The sequence below is a fragment of the Eubalaena glacialis genome, chromosome X, assembly GCF_028564815.1.
Source record: "Eubalaena glacialis isolate mEubGla1 chromosome X, mEubGla1.1.hap2.+ XY, whole genome shotgun sequence".
NCBI lineage: Eukaryota > Metazoa > Chordata > Mammalia > Artiodactyla > Balaenidae > Eubalaena > Eubalaena glacialis.
Window position 1 is genome coordinate 26886703 of NC_083736.1, and position 15189 is coordinate 26901891.

The following is a 15189-nucleotide window of genomic DNA, read 5'->3' on the forward strand; positions in this document are numbered from 1 at the left end:
GCTTAGATGTACTGCAGTTTACGCTGATATTTCCTATTTTTTTTTACTTCATTCTTTTTAAGAATATAAGCCTCAATCTTTCAAAGTGATTTCAGACCCACAATACGGGTATCATCCCACAGTTTGAAAACACTGATATACTATTTACATTTATGTATCCACCATTCATTCAGCTTTATAAGATCTTAACATTTTGCCATATTTACTTTAAATAAAAAGAAAATAAAACATTAGATAAATTCCAAGTTCTCCATGTACTCTTTCTTTTCCCTTTTCCTACTTTCACCACAGAAGTAACTGTTATTTTAAATTTGATGTTTGTTTTCATGCATGTTTAACAGTTTTCACTTCCTACAGATGTGGAGAATATAGAGCATAATTTTGCATATTTTAAAGTTTATATAAAGCTATTATGCTCACCTATTCTTCCGAAATTTGTCTTTTTTTAGTTTATCATTATGTCTTTTTTTAAACTGAAGTATAGTTGATTTACAATATTTTATTAGTTTCATGTGAACAGCATAGTGATTGTTTTTGAAGATTATACTGCATTATAGTTTATTATAAGATAATGGCTATAATTCCCTGTGCTATAAATAATATCCCTATTTCGTATCTATTTTATACATAGTAGTTTGCATCTATTAACGCCATATCCCTACTTTGTCCCTCCTCCCTTCCCTCTCCCTTTTGGTAACCACATGTTTGTTTTCTATATCTGAGTCTGTTTCTATTTTGCATATACCTTCATTTGTATTATTTTTTAGGTTCCACATATAAGTGATATCATACAGTACTTGCCTTTCTGTCTCTGACTTATTTCACTAAGCATAATATTCTCTAGGTCCAACCACATTGCTGCAAATGGCAGAATTTCATTCTTTTTATGGCTGTGTAGTATTCCATTGTAATTCTGTTCTGAGTAATTCCATTCCCTTGTTTATCATTATGTCTAGATACTTATCAAGTTTGATACCTGTAGCTCAAGTTTATCCATTTTAACTGCTCTATAATAGCGCATTGAATAAATATTACTCATTTTTTATTAATCAATCTATTGTGATTGGTAATTTAGATTTTCTTGTTATTGTGGCAATAATGAACAATACTGTAATGAACATTCACGTACCTGCATCTTTATGCTCAGGAATAAGTGTTTCCCTAGGGTCTATAACTGGAAGTGGAGGCATGAAGCAATAAGACTTGCACGTGTTTGACATATATTTCCAAATTGTTCTTCAAAATAGTTGTTCTGATTTGTATATGCAGTAGCACTGTCTAAGAGTTTCTATTTCTCCATATCCTTGCCATTTATAAGTATGATAAAAAAATGTGATTGAAATCTTGTCTAATCTTAATTTATATTTTATTGATCAGTAGTGACGTTGAAAATTTTCATGATTTTTCGTCGAGTTCCCTCTTCTATACATTTTCCCCATTTTCCTAATGGGATATATTTTTTACGTATGTATGCTATGAGTATTTTTCCTCCTTTTTCTATCTTTTACAGTGAGGCCAGGTCTACACTATCAATATTATAGTAAAAATTAAAGTAATTATTCAAATCAACAAAAGAAAGGTCTCAGACTTGCTGTTCATGCTTACAATCAAAGTGTAGTAGTTTTTCTGGTTTGTTTTAGTTTTGATACTTGGTTCCTCTGCAAGAAAGGCATTTAAAGTAGGGTTTGAGGCTTAAGTTGACCTGAGTTAAGCTCATAATAATAGCTCTCCACTTGGGGTAATGTATAGCACAGACCTAAATGTGTTCTTGTATTTCTCATTTTTCAAAACTGCAACAGTGGATCAAATATCTGGTTTAGATAATTTACCTCAGACAATCCATTGTTTCCTTAGTGATTTATTCTTAATATTCTCTCATTCCAAATTATTGGGGAAGTCAGTTACAATGTGAATGAAGAAAGCATACATTTAATATATACTTACTATGTGCAGTATATTGTAGTTGAGGGATGGGTAGGTATGGATATTATGATATAATATCTTACTTCAACAAGAATATGGCTTCATTGGGGTCCTAATACCAATACACATAAACGCAGGGACTGTATGCTAGATTGGATCTGGATCTCAGGCTTTAGTTCCAGTCTCATTCCTTCATGGCCATGCCACCTTAGCATGCCACTTCCTCTGTGGCTTCTAAACACTTAGGTAAATTAAGACCATGTCTATTTTTTTTCTTAGAATGTAAAAAAATGACATGCCAAGTCAAGGTTACAAATTTTTTTTTAATCAAAAACATTTTAATGATTAATGTATAGACATTATTTAACATTGTGGGTATATGCAGATGAGCTAAAGCACACTCTGACAGCACACTATTGAATGTTACAGTTTCTGTAATGAAATATGTAAAGACATTCGCAAGCTAGTACCTAGGAAGACATACATTTACAAATATATACATTCTAGATTTGATAAGGTAAATGTAAACAGATGCTGTGACTCCTTCCAAACAGAAAACCCACAAGACTAATTAAGAGAACCAACTGGCTCCCTATAATATGAATGTGCAAAATTAAAGCATGATAAACTGATATTTACATAAATATCAAACCACCAATTCATTTATACATTGTCAACGACCTTCTCAGATGTGTCATGAGTGGTTCAATGAATGTTTTTTCCTCCAATGGAGGAGGTATTCAGAGGCTAAATTCCAACACTTTAAAATGACACACGCAACAGTCCTTATCTGTTTGATCACTGCCTCTAGGGTGTGAGACATGATTTTATGATAAGCGGTCTTATTTTTAAACAAGTATTTCTAAACAAATCTTTAGATTCGAAGCAGGAAAAAAAAATTACAGGTGCTATTAGGTTTACATTAAACAAACCATCTCTATCCAGTTTCCCAGTTCTCTCATGCTGCAGCTATCTGTTTAATTTTACCTTAAATTTAAGGTCCTTTCCCCACCTTTATTCATTTTGGTAAGCTAGGCACATTTTCAAAAGAAGTTTGTGTCAAAACAGATAGCAGTACAGAAATCAATCCAAATTTGGACCCTGGCAACCAGTTCCCCACTGCTCATCTATGGGACTCTGTCAAATGGTAAACATTTAATCATCTCTCTTGGAAAATATATATCTTCTCTCACAAGTGGAAAGCAAAATGGGCTTTGTCTCCTGTATAAAAACACTTAGCACTTCTGAAATTTAAAACGGCCTACTCATCCTACACACTTCCTAAAATCTTGAAGACAAAGAATATATATTTGAAGTTTCATCAAGACTGCTTTAGAACCCCCCTCCCGTTTTACATTATTAATAGTGGCACTCAAAAAAAAAAAATCTATTAAAAAGTTAAACTGACTGTTCCACTAGATTTGAACCTGCCTGATTTAAAACCAATATTACAAAACTGAAGGTGCCGATTTCACATGTACAAGTCACTTGAAATTATGTGTCACACGATAGTTTCATAAATCACGGTCTTTGATTTTTCTGAACGGAGCTATTAGAAATGAATAAAAACTTGAAACATACCCTAATTTAAACTAATAAGCTTTTTAAATTTTAAGGCATGTGTGTTTCTCTACTGTAACAACATTATACAAATTTACAATCACATGCATGATCTACAGTAAAAACAAAAAAAAAGTGTGGATTACAGTGTTATCAAATTGTGAATCACAATTCAGCACCTATCATGTTATAACTAATAAGGCAACAGCAGTGTCGTGTACTACAACAACACGCCCTCCACAGTCTAGCGCAGGGGTCGGTGAGAGCCCAGAAATGTTAAAAATCTTATGCCTACTTGGATAATCTGTCTACATTTTCTAGGGGTTTGGAACTGATGGAAGAGGTCCTACGTGAGTCACACTATGGTAGGCCGACTAGTTACAGCAGCTGTTAACGAGCATTGGGCACAATTCATATGTGCTTACAATCAGACGACGTGGCTCAGAAGCTGTCAACCCTTGGGCCTCAGTCCTTAAGCTGCTTCCTCGGGTTCACACTGTTTTCCAGGGAAGAAAAGCTGCTGGTGTGGCCGTTTACGGCCGTCACGTAGCCGTTCTGGTGGTCCTTCTGGTGTTCTCTCCTCCGGGAGGCCCCCTTCTTGTTGTAGGTCTGAATATAGAAGTTTGTGAAGAGGGCAATCAGAGAAATCATGTATCCAATCTGTAAATACAACCAACCAAGAGGGAAGGCGCACGGCTAGATGACCCCGCAGCTGGTCTGGATGATGGTCAGCACAAACTGAAGCAGCTGCCCCTGCGTGATGTACTTCTTGCCCCAGAGGTACGGCCTCATGGAAGGGACGGACGACAGACCGTAGTACGAGTACATGTGGATGTGGATGAAGCTGTTAAGCGTGGCACCAGAATAAGAGTGGCCACAGGGGACCCAGTTCATCACGAACCACCAGATGTTGAGCATGGAGGCGCGGTGGTACACGTGCAGGACTGTGACCTGGTGGCGGTTCTTGTGCAGGATGAAGAAGAAGGTGGCCATGAACTCGATGAGCTTGGAGAAGTAGTACCACCGGAGCACGCGGACGATCTTCATGTCTGCTTCTCCTCCACTGCGTGTGCCCTGGCAGAAGAAGTTGTACTGGCCCTCCCATACTCCCGTCACTAACTCACAGAACATAGAGAGAGAGAGCAGTGTGCGTCCAAGGTTATACACCGCTAAACTCCCCCGGCAAGAGAACGGCTGCCTGTTCTTCATATATTTTGGTCCCAGCCATACAGTTAGCAACTATAGGATGGAGCAGAGCAAAGTAAGGATTTAATTGTCCAGAAGAAACCATCCTTTTAGTCTGGGATCTCGGGGGCTGAGCAATGCCTGGTAATAGGTACTAAGTGCTGCATCAGAGTGTTCCATTTTTAAACCTCTTAGGCCGAGGGCGGCTGCAGCTCCGAGAAGCGGCGAGGCGGCGTTGGCGGCGGCGTCCGGAGCCAGCCGAGCTAGGAGGAGGCGGGAGGGAGGCGCCGGCCAGCAGGACCCGCCACCACAAATTGATATTCATAATGTACCTATGTAACTTACTAACTCCGTACCATAAAAATGACATCTGTTGTGCTATTCAAAAGAATAATGGTGAGATTAATTTTTTAAAATATCAATTCATTGTACCAAGTGGTTGGTAGGTACTTGTAATTTAACACAAATATAAATATGAATATCTTTTTTTCAATTCTATCAATAGCTCTTTGAGTGAGTATATAAATTCATTTGTAAATCATACCAAATCTAAATTTGAATTCTTGAATCTAAGCCATGGGCCAAGGGGTATCTTGCCTCTCATCCTTCTCCAAATACCATGGAATTGCCTCTGACTTCACCTCAGTTGACTTATTACTCTTAAGCTGTAAAATGATTTGTAAGATCCCATCCATATCTAACATCTCATGGTTTTAAAGACATTCTCTTCGTAGTTATTTGTGATGTTACAAACATAGGATAAATTTCTTTGGTGAAAACAGTCTTATTTGACCTTGATGTACCACTTGGCATTTTTGAAAATAGAGCAACTCTTCGGCTATGTTGTTTCAGAGAAAACAAATTCCCATATTATCCCAAACTCTTCAGTATAAGGCTATCAGTATGTTTAATTCTTCATGAAGTTAAGGTTTTTTGTGATGTGGTGCCAAGAAATAATTTTGTGATAAAACAAACACTTGGTTTACTAGAAAATACTGGCATCCTACAAACATGAATTCATTAGAGAGGAATTCTGAGCTGCAGCTTTCATAAACTAAAATAACTATGCTAGTTAATGTCCCAGAAGTTCTTAGTAAATATAAAGTACAAGAAACTGTCAGTGCTTCAAAAGCAGAGATAATATCTTATCCTTTTTATAACCTCAGTTATTAACTAGAACTTGCCACATAGTAGGAGACCGATAAGAACATTCATGGATTGTAGTGTTAAGTCATTAATTTTCAAACCTGTATCCTTTAAATAACAAAGGATTGTCTTCTATTATTTCTCAAAAAGGTGGGTATGTGGCCCATAGGTTTCTTACCTTTGCTTTACATTCCTTTAGAGCTATGATAAACTAAAGCATTTTTTAGGAAAAGTGACTTCTAAAATATTTTTGTTAATGTCTCAAATGTACAATTATAGTCTGAAGATCATCAGGGCATAGATAAGTGCCTGTGGCATCCATTTTTTATAGTGGCAACCATTGTTTATGTGTTTCAAGTGCTGCCTGCAGAATTTTTTCTTATATGAGAAATATAAGTTAATCAACATTATGAAGTCTATAGGATCTAAAAAATACAACAAACTAGTGAATGTAATAAAAAAGAAGCAGACTCACAAATATAGAGAACAAACTAGTGGTTACCAGTGGGGAGAGGGAAGGAGGCAGGGACAATATAGGGGTATGGGATTGAGAGATACAAACTATTAGGTATAAAATAAGCTACAAGGATATATTGTACAGCACAGGGAATGTAGCCAATATTTTATAATAACTATAAATGGAGCATAACCTTTAAAATTGTGACTCACTATATTATACACCTGTAACTTATATAATATTGTACATCAAGTATACTTCAATTAAAAAAAATAAAGTAAAATAAAAGCCACATGAGGCTAAAAAGAAAACATATACCTATGCAAATACCAAAAAAAAAGTGTATAGGAGATTGGAATATTGTTTATGACTAGAAAAGCTTGACTATTTTTATTACTAGATACTTACATGCATGTCACATGCAATATAACATTTGATTATGAAACAATTTTAGAATAATTAAGGTGAATTAATTGATATTCATGAAATAACCATGACTGCTACAAGATGGCCATTTGGAAACGTGCCCTAAGACAGGGATCTGCAGACTTTTTCTAAAGGGACCAGATAGTACATATTTTAGTCTTGTGAGATATATAGTTTTAGTCCCAACTACTCAGCTCTGCTTTTGCATCCCAAAAGCAGCCACAGACAATGCAGAAAAGAATAGGCATGGCTGTGTTTCAATAAAACTCTTTTTTTTTTTTTTTTTTTTACAAGCACAGGCATGGGCCATAGATTGCTGACCGCTGTCCTAAATAGCCATTGACCTCATTCAATTTTAAGAATTTGAAACTTTTAGCAAAAATGTTACAGTTCTTCATGTAACTTGTAAGAACAGTAATTTTTTTTTAAATAAATGAATGAATCTCAAAAAAGGAACCTAAGTTTCATTTTCATTATTTGAATGGAAACATGATTTTTTTCTTATATTTGATTATACATGTATTGAGCTAAACTTACTTGCTCTTACCACTAGACTAGCTGTCATTAAATATACTTAGATAGTAATTTTTTAGATTATTTTCCCTAGAATATACTCGAATCTTGGACAAATGTCTCCTTATCATTGAACTTTAGGTTTCATGTCTGTAAAATAAAGGGTTAATCATGATTTCTCGAAGGAATCTTCAAACTATACAGTTCCATGTTTCTATGGGTGTCATATCATTTGCCAGTAGGAACAATGTCCTTGTTTAGAGACTTCTTTTAAAATTCTTTTATTGAGAATGTCATTTCTCCAAGAGATCTTATTCTCTTTGAAAGTCACTTCTAGTTTCTGTATGAAAAAAATGTCTTTTAAAATCAATACCAGTGAAAGTTAATCAGGTATAGAATGATTACAGGATGCCTTGCTTATCATTGGAAAGCCAAGATAGTTATCTCTGTGATTATCCTCACATCTGATTTGAAAGGACAGAGGGGCAGCTTTTCTGGCCATCCCACTCTTACTTTGTGAAATGTCCCCACTATAATCCCTTTGTAAGATGGCTGCCTGCCTTTATTACCATATTCTAAAGAGATTAACCAATATTATGACCAAGTGCCCAGGATATCCCCAGCCCTACTTCCATCTTAAATTTATCACAGATTCAACATAGTCATAAAGGGAATAATCAGAAAATCTTCTCACATCTCATCTCATTATACTATTGTGCATAAGGAAAAAATAGTTTTAAAGTATAGAGAAGAATGAATCGGGTCATGCAGCTGCTTCCCAAATGTTCAATTTCCGTCTCCATTGCCTCTATTATTTTTCTCCCTGAAATGCAGAAATTATTCATATTGAGATACAACAGTTCCCCCCCCTCAAACCAAGTCTTCAATGCCTGCTTCTTTATTAACGCATAATAAAAGTTAACCGTAAGGATGTCGATGCAAGTGGCGGGCAAAGATCACCAGGTTTCTTCTTCATACAACCCTCTGCAGGGTTTTGCCTTCCCAGCAATCCCATGTCTGTGGGAACTGGCTTTTCCTCCTCCCTCCTCCTTTTGAATGGTTACAGTGGAAGCAAACACATTTTTACAAAGTGACCCCACCTCATCTGTAGAGATATAGCCAGAGGTTGGCTCCTGACCCCGGCTGAGCTAATCTGAGTCCATTCTCAGGATTTTAGAGTTAGAACTGGGAAATGATCATCCAGTGAAACTTTGAGCTCTTAAATGGAAATGTTGCAAACTCACAGGCTGTTGGCAGTAGATGTTTTCTGACATGTGCTTTAGAAATAGAACCAAAAAGTGATTCTACCGGCGGGGGTGGGGGTGTGGAGAGAGAGAGGGAGAAAAGGAATGAAACAAATATATAATGAGAGGCAGAGTTGAGATATGAAGAGCAAATTCTGGTTTCTCCACAGTTTTTGGATAAGGCTCCATTTCACACCATCACCCTGCCCTTGGGTTGTGTGAGATAGCCATATATGCGTTTAAGAAACTACCTTTTGCTAAAACTAGTTCAAACAGGTTTCCATAACTTAAAACCAAAAGAACTAATTGTGAAGTTTATTTTTTACTGTAAACATTCTATGAAATATAGACTATAAATATAATGCTTGCAAAAATGTTCTTTTATGGTGCCAAATTACTGAACAGAATTAATTACCCACAAGATACTCCCCAGAGAAAGAGATCACAAAATGTGTGTGTGTATAATATTTTTTTTTCAAAAAATAAGTTTTGAGTGCCTTCTGTGAACCAGGCCACAGTGGTAGGTAGGCAACAATGAACAAATACAAAAGTGTCTAGTCTATTGGGGGAGAGATATATTAACAAAATACTCACAAAAATTAGTAAATGATTAAAGACTATGGAAAATTCTGTGGCGGAGAGATAAGGGACAGGGAGCCAGGTAGAGGAAGCAACATATGTGAAGGCCCTGTAGCTAATTCAAGCAAAGAACTCCAGTGTTGCTAATCCAAAGGATTTTTTTCACAAAGCCATTTATTAATTAGGTCCTGAAAGCATCACTTCTGTTTTCTGATTACCATATTTAGCTCTCATGTAGGAAGGGCATTTTTTGTTTGTGTTCCAAATTTATTTCTCAAATAGTTTAAGACCCCTATTTCCTTAACATTATTCAAGAAAGACATGTAGTATACAATGTTATTTGCACCATCAATTTGTTCAGCAAACTTTCTTTGTAGTCAGATCAAAAATTAAAAAAATCATCTCAGGTATATTCATGGTTTTACCACGGATCCGTGAGTGGATTAATGAAATCCTCCTTAGAGAGCTGCGATTGTGGTAGTGTTCCAGCACATTATTCCAGGCCACCAGCTCCATCTCACTCAGATAGGGTCCAACAAAAGTATGTGAGCCCAGAGCCATGGGAATGTTCATCTCCATCAAGAATTAATAGGAAAAGACACTCTCTTTAGCAGGATTTACTTAGGAAAGCAGCATGCAGTGTTTTCTTGGGCTAGCATCCCTCTGTTCTTAAACCGCAACCAATGCTACTGTAACATTTCGGTAGTAATCTAACAAATGGTGTCAAGGATATAAGAGAGAAAAATTATACTTTGTGATTTCTCTAGGTTTCTGAGCAATGCATGAACTCTAACTGTGTACACAAAGAACTGTACATTTAGTTGCCATGGCACTGCTTATCTGTTGTCTTTAGGAGGAATAAAATGGTACTTTAACTACTGTGACTCATCCCCGTAGGTATAATTGATAAAGCTACCTTTCCTAACTTTGAGCCAGAATCCTTCAGCGGGCAAAGACTTTTTGTTGCTTTTGTTGTTGTTAAAGAAAAGATACTTGTTCACAAACCTAGGCTTAACCCCATTCTCGACAATTGATAGCTTTAAGCAAAGATCACAATTTACTGAATCTAACTGTAATAATTCACATGTAATAGATGGACAACAAATCAAATGGCTGTCAGGGAAATAGCATTTTCCCAACATGTGTCCTCTTGAGTTACTATGTCTAAGCACTGACGAATGCTTGCTACTAATGACCCCTGGCATTAATAATGAGGCTCTAATCAAAGATCTGTTACATAACCTGCCCTTGATAAGAAATACTTAGTGTTCCTTAGCATATGGTCAGGGGAGAGTCCGGTGAGTATTAGGTATGTGAATTTAAAAATTCCTCACTATGCACCTTAGTGATGGAAAGTATGAGTGATTCTAGGACAAATGTGAGAATCCATGTGTATACTTATAGGTGTGACACCCTCGCATAATTATTAAGACTCTCCTCTGTGCTCTCATAATACTGTGCCCATGCTTCCATCATGACACTTTTCACTTTGCTTCATAATTTTCTTTCTACACCATTGAGTTACCAGCTTTTACAAGTAGAATAGGCCATTATTATTATTGCTGTTGTTATTATTATTCTTGATTACCAAGTGCCTAAGAAGGAAGGGCTCAATACATGCTCGCTGTATTATTCTCAAAGAATCTACTTTGAGAAAGCTGTGTTCATTATGTCTTAACATTCTGCAAGAGATACAAAGAGATGAAGGAATTAAGTCTGAGAACCATGGATTACTGGATGTCCAAGATCAACTCTCTTCTAGGGAAGTGCCCTGGGTTGAGGTTGGCCTAGTAATAATAACTCTGATTTCACCTTATCCAGAGAAGCTTAGGAGAAAACACCCCAGGATTTAGAATGCTCTTTTTAATTTTTTATTAAATTATTGATACCTTTGAGAAGACTCTAGAAGCTACACTTTTGGAAGTCCTTAGGAGCAAAGACAAGTTATTTCCTGGACCTGGCATATATTTCAGAATGAAACAAATGAAACATCCTAACAAATTGTCTTTTTTTTCCTTTTTTTTTAATTGAAGTATAGTTGATTTACAATATTGTATTAATTTCTGCTTTACAGCAAAGTGATTCAGTTATACATATATATACTTTTTTGTATTCTTTTCTATTATGGTTTTTTAAAGGATACTGAATATAGCTCCCTGAGCTTTATAGTAGGACCTTGTTGTTTATCCATTCTACATATAATAACTTACATCTGCTCACCCCATCCTCCCACTCCATCCCTCCCCCAACCCCCTCCCCCTTGGCAACCACAAGTCTGTTGTCTATGAGTCTGTTTCTGTTTCGTAGATAGATTCATTTGTGTCATATTTTAGATTCCACCTATAAGTGATATAATGTGGTGTTTGTCTTTCTCTTTCTGACTTACTTCACTTAGGATGGTAATCTCTAGTTGCATCCATGTTGCTACAAATGGTATTATTTCAGTCCTTTGTATGGCTGAGTAGTATTCCATTGTATATATGTACCACATCTTCTTTATCCATTCATCTGTCAGTGGACATTTAGGTTGTTTCCATGTCTTGGCTATTGTGAATAGTGCTGCTATGAACATAGGGGTGCATGTATCTTTTTGAATTATAGTTTTGTCTGGATATAGGCCCAGGAGTGGGATGGCTGGGTCATATGGTAGTTCTATGTTTAGTTTTCTGAGGAACCTCCATACTGTTTTTCATAGTGGCTATACCAACTTACATTCCCACCAACAGTGTAGGAGGGACTCCTACATCCTCTCCAGCATTTGTTATTTGTTGAGTATTTAATGAAGGCCATTCTGACCAGTGTGAAGTGGAACCTCATTGTAGTTTTGATTTGCATTTCTCTAATAATTAGCGACGTTGAGCATCTTTTCATGTGCCTATTGGCTGTTTGTATTTCTTCTGTGGAAAAATGTCTATTTAGGTCTTCTGCCTATTTTTCTTTTTTTTTTATTTTTTTAAAATTTATTTATTTCATTTATTTATTTTTGGCTGTGTTGGGTCTTCGTTGCTGTGTGCGGGCCCTCTCTAGTTGCAGTGAGTGGGGACCACTCTTTGTTGCGGTGCGCAGGCTTCTCACTGTGGTGGCCTCTCTTGTTGCAGAGCATGGGCTCTAGGTGCGTGGGCTTCAGTAGTTATGGCTTGCAGGCTCAGTAGTTGTGGCTCGCAGGCTTAGTTGCTCCACAGCACGTGCGATCTTCCCGGACCAGGGCTGAAACCCGTGTCCCCTGCATTGGCAGACAGATTCCTAACCACTGAGCCACCGAGGAAGCCCCCTCCTGCCTATTTTTCAATTGGGTTGTTTGTTTTTGGTTCTTGAGTTGTATGAGCTGTTTATATACTTTGGAAATTAAGTCCTTGTTGGTCACATCATTTGCAAATATCTTCTCCCATTCTGTAGGTTGTCTTTTCATTTTGTTTATGGTTTCCTTTGCTGTGCAAAAGCTTGTAAGTTTGGTTAGGTCGCATTTGTTTATTTTTGTCTTTATTTCTTTTGCCTTGGGAGACTGACCTAAGAAAACACTGATTCGATTTATGTCAGAGAATGTTTTGCCTATGATCTCTTCTAGGAGTTTTATGGTGTCATGTCTTATGTTTAAGTCTTCAAGGCATTTTGAGTTTATTTTTGTGTATGGTGTGAGGGTGTATTCTAACTTCATTGATTTACATGCAGCTGTCCAACTTTCCCAACACCACTTGCTGAAGAGACTATCTTTTTCCCATTTTATATCCTTGCCTCCTTTGTTGAAGATTAATTGACCATAGATATGTGGGTTTATTTCTGGGCTCTCTTTTCTGTTCCATTGATCCATATGTCTGTTTTTTTGCGAATACCACACCGTTTTGATTACTATAGCTTTGTAGTATTGTCTGAAGTCTGGGAGAGTTATGCCTCGTGCTTCGTTCTTTTTCTTCAGGATTGCTCTGGCAATTCTGGGTCTTTTATGGTTCCATATAAATTTTAGGATTCTTTGTTCTGGTTCTGTGAAAAATGTCATGGGTAATTTGATAGGGGTCACATTAAATCTGTAGAATGCTTTAGGTAATATGGCCATTTTAACAATATTAATTCTTCCAATCCAAGAGCATGGGATATATTTCCTTTTCTTTGAATCATCTTCAGTTTTCTTTATTAACATTTTATAGTTCTCAGCATATAAGTCTTTCACCTCTTTAGTCAGGTTTATTCCTAAGTATTTTATTTTGGGGGGTGCAATTTTAAAAGGTACCCTAACAAATTGTCTTGAATCAGATAACTCCCTGACAGAAATGAGGCAAATTTTTCATCACTAATTTTGCCTTTGCAATGAAATTCCTAAGAAAGGAGTTAATTTGGCAATGGTGAAACAAAAAATTCTGCAGCATCAACACTGCAGATACAAATGGTACTGAAGGTAGTAAAATTGAGAAGTATGCATCTTTTATCTTTCGTAGTAATTTTTATATTAAAAACTCACCACCCAAACTGTACTAAAGTTATTGTAGGTTATACAAAGGTTTTGAGAAATATGAATGTGATAATGTAAAAGGGATTAAAATTTTATATTCTGTGAGATTTTACAATTTATTTTTCTTCCATGATATAGAAACAAGTATTGAAATCTCAAAGTTATTCCACATAGTAATACTGTAAATACAATAATGTATTATATTTAGAAAACTTGACTCAATTTACTACTTAGAAAAGTAAGTAGTAGTATTTTGCATAGTTTAATGGTTGGCCATTAACCTCTATGTTATCTTGTATAATTCTTTGTGATCTTTGTTCTCTGTTTTAGTTTCTCTAACCACATCTAATTTTGATTTAATTAAAAAATCAGATCCCTCCCTGTGATAGACTATGGACTTCTTCCTAGCTTGGTGGCCATCCCAAAGTCATTTCTGTATCTTCCATTCCCAAATGGCCTGCAATATTCATCTGGAATCCATTCAACCCTGTTTGCATTTAACAATACTCAGTATATTGCAGAAATTTTCCATCTTTTTAAAAAAATATCTTAATATACCTAAATTATGGTATAGTAAGACTCCATTAATTCAAGCTAATTGGGGAGAGGGTGACTTGAATTTATAGGGAAAGAGTTTGTTGTTGTAGTTTTCTTGCTGTTGTATAATTTAACTTTAGTGTTTTTACTTGGAGTGATATCTGAAGTGAAGAGCTGTGGAGTGGCTTTCTATTAGAGAGCCTTCCTGTTTACTAGGTAACATGGTATTTGAATGTAAAGAGGGACCTCTCATACGTTGAAAAAGTTTGTTGCCCTTAGTAAGCTGAGTGATCTCTGAAATCTTGTTTACATTCTCTAACAGCATATTAAATTTATTAATAGGAAAAGGCATACCATAAATAACGTTCCTATTTTTATGACTCAAACAATGCATTAATTTTCTAACTTGATCTTGTAAGAAAAAAAAGTTCAAACAGAATAATATTATGTGGGAAACTTACGTAAACTTATGCTATTTTACCCAGAAATCTTAAGAATCACCAATACACCTGTCTAACTGCTGGTGTCTCATTTGAAATGAACCATTTAACCGTCCATAGAAAGTAGTTTCTCCAGATATTATTTAAATGGATACCAGGTTTAAATATTTAACTCTTATATGTCTTTTGTCTAATTATTCAGTTTACACTTTGACTTTTTAAAATGTTAAGGGTGCATTGAAATTGTACATTTTAGGTTTAAATAGCTGAATCATAAGTGGCCAGCTATTAAAAATATGCCCTATTATGAGAACTTGTATAGTGACAGGAATATCAGTGAATGGCCGAATTAGATTACGACCTTTAACTAAACAAGCTCTTCTTGTAATTGTGATTGTCTTGGGGCTAATGTATGTGACTATGACATTTGTTTCCACCATGATTTTATACCTATTTGAAAAGACATGCCATATGTCACAGGTATTCAGTTAAAATATTTCAGTGTAATTATAGCTAATTAAATCATACACACAATCACAAAACTCCATTCAAGAAATATTTGGTACAAATCTAAAGCATACTAAAAGGAGTAAAATTTAGTGTGAAGGGTCAGATAGCACTGCCCTTGATCTTCCCAAGAGATTCTAATCATTGTCAACTGAACTTCTAGATGTTAATTAATGTGACACAAAAATCAAGCCCTGTCTCCCCTTACTTTGACTAATTATACATTTA

The 15189-nt window shown here is 35.9% G+C and overlaps 1 protein-coding gene and 1 pseudogene across 1 annotated transcript in view; one reads left to right on the plus strand and one right to left on the minus strand.

Moving 5' to 3' along the window:
• IL1RAPL1 (interleukin 1 receptor accessory protein like 1) overlaps positions 1 to 15189 on the plus strand; it is a 712722-nt gene that overhangs the window by 379908 nt on the left and 317625 nt on the right. The window lies entirely within an intron of this gene.
• LOC133082283 (elongation of very long chain fatty acids protein 5-like) lies at positions 3949 to 4848 on the minus strand (annotated as a pseudogene).